Below are 6,185 nucleotides of genomic sequence, written 5' to 3'. Positions count from 1 at the left end.
AGCCAGAAGCTGGAAACAACCTAGATGTCTAACGACAGAAGAATAGATACTGAAAATATGGTTCATGTGACAATGGAATACTACTGAAGTATGAAGGACAAGGACATCCTGACATTTACAGGCAAATGAATTGAACTAGAAAATAGTCTGAGTGAGATAACTCGGGCCCAAAAGGGCATGCATGGTATGTACTCACTAATAAGTGGATATTAGCCAAAAGGAGGAGGGGGGAGAAGGAGGGGGAGGAGGAAAGAAAGAAAGAAAGAAAGAAAGAAAGAAAGAAAGAAAGAAAGAAAGAAAGAAAGAAAGAAAGAAAGAAAGAAAGGAGGGAGGGAGGGAGGGAGGGAGGGAGGGAGGGAGGGAGGGAGGGAGGGAGGGAGGGAGGGAGGGAAGGAGAAAGGGAGGGAAGGAGAAAGGGAGGTATATGCTCTAAACAGGCAGCATATTCCAGCTAATATGAGCCTCCCAACACACATACAGTAGAGGTCTTTCAGGTCTGTGTTCAATCAGAGATGAAGAAACTAAGCCTCAAGAGGGAGGGAGGGAGAGAGGGAGGGAGGGAGGGAGGGAGGGAGGGAGGAAGGAAGGAAGGAAAGAAGGAAAGAAGGAAAGAAGGAAAGAAGGAAAGAAGGAAAGAAGGAAAGAAGGAAAGAAGGAAAGAAGGAAAGAAGGAAAGAAGGAAAGAAGGAAAGAAGGAAAGAAGGAAAGAAGGAAAGAAGGAAAGAAGGAAAGAAGGAAAGAAGGAAAGAAGGAAAGAAGGAAAAGAAAGAAAGAAAGAAAGAAAGAAAGAAAGAAAGAAAGAAAGAAAGAAAGAAAGAAAGAGGAGGGAGGGAGGGAAAGAAAGCAAGAAAGCAAGAAAGCAAGAAAGCAAGAAAGCAAGAAAGCAAGCAAGCAAGCAAGCAAGCAAGCAAGCAAGCAAGCAAGAAAGAAAGAAAGAAAGAAAGAAAGAAAGAAAGAAAGAAAGAAAGAAATGAATACAGAATACACAAGATATGGTCCACAGAATTCAAAAGGCTCAACAAAATAATTGCCAAGTGAGGATGCCTCAATCACAAAAGGAGATAAAAGAAAGCAATCACAAGTGTGGAAGGAGGGAAGGAGGGACTTAGCAAGGAATGCAGATGGGGTGGGGCACAATGGAGGATAGAGGGGAATCTGATCTGGTATTGGGTGAGGGAAAAGGACTGAAGTCCTGAGGGCAAGCAGAAAGAATGGAAACAGGCAACTTCAGGAAATAGGAGATTAGTGGGACCCCCCCCCAAGAATGCACCAGAGACATTCGAGGTGAGAGACTCCCAGAAATCATAGTGAGGGACCTTTAATGAAATGCCCAACAGTGGGGAGAGGGAACTTATAGAGGCCACCTCCAGCTGGAAAACAGGATATCAAGTGAGGGATGGGGTTGCCATTCCACAGTCACACCTCTGACCCATAATTGTTTTTGTCTAGAAGAATTACAGGGATGGAAAGTAAGAGGAGCCTGAGAACAAGAAGGTCCAGTGACAGGCCCAAAGTGGGATCCAGATCAAGGAGAGGTGCCAAGGCATGACTATTTCTGAGGGTATGGAGTACTCACAAAAAAGGACCTAGCAAGATTGTGCTCTGAAAGAGCTAACAAGCAGCTGAAAGAATCAGATGCCCCCAAACAATGGATAGAAGCACCTGACCACTATTGTTGAATTACTGAAGGCTGAAAAAGACTGAGAGGAGTGCAACCCTGTAGGAAGACCAGCAGTTTCAATTAATCTGGACCCCTGAGATCTCTCAAAAACTGGGCCTCCAAACAGGCAGCATATACCAGCTAATATGAGCCTCCCAACACACATACAGTAGAGGTCTTTCAGGTCTGTGTTCATTCAGAGATGAAGCACCTAAGACTCAAGAGACTGGAGACCCCAAGGAGTTTAGAGGTCAGGTGTGGTGGGGGATGGGAGCATACATGTGGACATGGGGTGGGGTGGGGTGGGGTGTGGGATGTGGAGCACTCGGAGGATGGATGGGGAGGGGTGGGGGATGAAACATGGAGTGTAAAAAATGAATTACAAATAAAATTAAATTAAAAAATTAATTATCTGGCTAAACATTTATCATCTATCACAGCTCTACAGATTCATGGAAAATTAAAAACCATTACTTTTTTGGGACTATGTTATTAGTAAAGTTTAGTATAGATAAACCCAGTCAATATTTTATCTTCTCTCCTTGCACCTATAGTACATTGTTAGTTCCCTTCCTATGACCGTTGGTTAATGGTTTTAAAACCTCTTAGGATGTTTTAAGTTGGAAAATTGCTGCTTACTATCTCAGAAGCAATTCACTCATGACACCCGAAGACTGGCAGAATTCTCATTGCAGTTTTGACATAAGATTTAATAGCATTATCTTCATAAAATATTTTAATAATTACTATAATTTTAGGAATTCTAATAGAATAATCCTTAAGAATTATGGAATCATCTATTTCTCTATGTAGCTTCAATACAAGACAGTACTTCCTCATGATGCTGCACAGATTTATTCATAATGTTGTACTAATACCTAGTGCTTTTGTGTATGTATATATATATATTGTGTATTTATATATATATTATATATAAAACAGAAAAAGCATATTAACAGCAGGAATATTTCCCAAAGTGAATTTCTTCGGGCTTTGGCTGCAGGAACATGCCTGTCATAGATTGTAATATAAGGTGGACCCATCTCAGGAAGATCACCTGCTTCTTTTCAGCTTCCCCTTGAATGGCTCCTGGCAGAACAACATGTACACATCAGTTATGGGAACTGATATTGAAATTAGCCATGAGAAGATTGGTATTCATCTTGTCAACACAATTTGAGGGTGAACATTTTTGCGTTATTTAAAGAAAACCACAGAGAGGAACTAAAGTCCATGAATGTGGACAGCTGTTTGCAGGCCCTTTCAGATGCCATGGTTACTAAAGCCAGCCTAAATGTGATACAAATTAGATAATGTCCTCTCCCAGCACTCATATCATTGTTCAACAGAGTAGTGTTGTGCTGGGAATAGACACTGTGGACACAAACACATCAGGGTGATATGAGAGAGAGAGAGGGAGGGGGAGAGAGAGAGAGAAAAAGATGGAAAGAGAGAAATGCACCCCAGCAGAAGTGGGGGCACTTTTACCACAGTTAAGAGAACCTGACTGGTTTGCTTCATTTTGCCCATTGTACACTTGTTAGAGCAGAGAAACACGGGGCAGCAGACTATTTGTTAATCAGGGACTGATATAAGAGCATTTGTACTCCTAAAAGCTGGTCATTTGCAGTGCAGGTTCTTTAAGCTCTACTTCTTTATGAAGTGTCACAGATCACCCTGTCAGGACATGAAAATCTGGGATCTTGTTTTCCTCATTTAGTCTTTGTTTGGCTGTGCCTCAGGCATTCCATGTACCTCATTCTGGTAACACTTCCATCTTCTTATTGATGAGATTACAGATTAGTGTCACCATACCAGGCTCTTCCATTTCTTTTTTTGGATTTAAATTTTGCTAAGTAGCTAACAACAACCTTGATTTTCTAATCCCCCTCCCTCTGGCTTCCCTGTGCTGGGGCCACATGTCTGCCTAGCTCATATAGTCATATGGTCCTACACAGGGCCTGTTGCATGCTGAGCAAGCAGTCTAGCAGAGGATCTACTCCTCCAACCCCACATGCCCTTTTGGATCTTGTTAGACCTGATAGAGACCTTAGCAAGGGGTGGGGGGTTAAAAAACATCTGTTACTCTTGGGGTAAAATTCATGTTATACCAGGTTCACCATTTGTGTTGCATACTTCAGTGGCATTTAGGCTGTTAACAAGCTGAGGCAACTACAAATTTCCTCTATCTGCAGAGCTTGTCAGGAAAACCTACTTATGGCTTAAGATTTTTTTCCTTTCTTCTCTCCTCACTCCTGAAAACCTTCAGCCTATTTTCTGTGTTTGTTGGGTATCTTCTTCTGGGCATAGAAGTTAAAAGACATTGAATAATTTCTTTTGTGTACCATTATTTTATAGACATGCTTTGAGGTTCATCTAGGTTGTAGCATATTTCAGTAGTTCCTTTTTAATTATGGGTGAATAATAATCTACTATATGGATATACCACAGGTTATTTATCTAGTAATGAACATTTGGCTCTTTTATTTTGAAGTGCCATGATTTTCATAAGGGTTACAACATTACACTTCCACAAATTTGCCACATGTTTTCCTATTTTTCTCCTTCCTCAAAATCTTTTTTGTTACATGTCAAGACTATGTTGTTTTAACTTGCAATATGGTAAAAATTCATGTTTTTGTGGGCCAATCACTATATGTCTGGAGACATCTCTTTTATCCTTTCCTATTTTATTTTTATGATTTAATTTTAATATTTTGAGAATTATTTATTTTTACTTATGTGTATGAGTATTTTGCCCACATGTATATTGTGCACTATGTATATGCAGTGCCCACAAAGGTCATAAGAGGGTTTTTGATACATGGAAATGCAGTTACAGATAACTGTAAAATATTCACCTGTGGGTCTTGGGAAGGTTAGTCAGAGCTCCTAATTTCTGAGGCATTTTTCTAGCTCTATTTATTTATTTTGAGATAAAATCGCATTATCTAGTCCCTGTTGGTCTGGAACTCAATTCAGGTAGAATTTAACTCACAGAAACATCCCTGCCTCTCTGTCTTAAGAATTTTAGAGAAAGGCATCTACCACCATCGAAGAATAAATACTAAATATTTTTGTTGCTGTTGTTCTTGGATTTTGTCCCTTTTTTTTTTCGGAGCTTGAATAGTAGGTAGTTAAAAGCATTAGATGTTCATTCAGAGGACCCAGTTTAGGTTCAGTCTTAGCTGGGATATCTATTGGTCATGGTGAAGAAACAGCATGACCATTGCAACTCTTAAAAATGAAAAAAAAAAATAGTTGGAGATGGCTTGCAGTTTCAGAACAATAGTCCATTATCACGGCAGCATTCAAGCAGACATGGTCCTTAAAAGGAGCTGAGAGTTTTACGTCTTAATCTGCAGGCAGCACAAATGACTAACATTATGTGCTGAACTTGAGCCTATATGATTTCAGTGCTAGCTGTATACTTCCTCCAACAAGGCCACACTTTCTGATACCATCACTCTCTATGGCCAAGCACTCAAACACACAAGTCTATTTTTGCCGTTTCTATTTAAACCACCACAGGCTCACAGTACCTAAAGGGACGCTTGCAAATATTTGCATCTCCAGTTCCAGAGTATTCATTTCCACCTTCCAGACTCTTTGGGTACTAGGCACACAGGGAGTGCACATCCTTCCATCCAGGAAAACCCACAAAAAATTGTTTAAAATCTTTAATATTTTTCAATTCTATTTGGGCATTTCTATGTTCGCCTTGTATGCAAGTGTCCTACAGGAGTTCAAAGAAATAGTGAACCCTCACATTACAGGATACAGGTGTTTGTGAGTCACCTGATCTTAGGGATGGGACTTAAGTCTTCTGAGAACACTACACACTCTTAACCACTAAACACGTCTTCATTCTACCATCCCACACCACTACAGCAATACACACATACCAACAGAAATACACACACACACACACACTCATACACAACACTTCTTAATTATACTATTTGTCTTTCCAAATTTGTCTGAGAGTTACTTATATCCTCTGGACTTTGAAGTCACATAGAATGTTCACAAATATTGTCCTTTATGCTGGAGGCTGGCCTCATCTACTAGGTTCCAGCTTGTTTCGACTGTGGTGTGAGACATCATTGAGAATTTTATCAAACTCAATGTGAGGGTTCAGGAAATGTGGCAACAGTATTGTGAACACACAATGAACAAACAAAAATTCAAAATCAAGGATGAAGTGCATTGAGCTTTCCTGGCAATGTGGGCATCTCCCACTTTACTGGAGCCTTGGTTCTAAACATAAAACTCTTCCACTGTTCACTGTCTATGCTGTACCAGGAGAAATGCCAATAAATGCTGTCTCAGACCCTCAGCTCAGACTCCAGGCTGAGGCAAGTTATGAACTCCTGCTCTTTTATCATGCAACAATGTACATGTTCTTATAGAAATAGGGCTTTAATTACAAGAATCAAAAATTTTAATTTTTTTCTATAGAATATAAATATCAAATTAATGACTCTTTCTCCTATATTGTGTTTCAATGTTGGATTTTCAAAAT

The sequence above is a fragment of the Mus musculus genome, chromosome 4, assembly GCF_000001635.26.
Source record: "Mus musculus strain C57BL/6J chromosome 4, GRCm38.p6 C57BL/6J".
Taxonomy (NCBI): Eukaryota; Metazoa; Chordata; class Mammalia; order Rodentia; family Muridae; genus Mus; species Mus musculus.
This window is presented reverse-complemented; position numbering follows the sequence as displayed.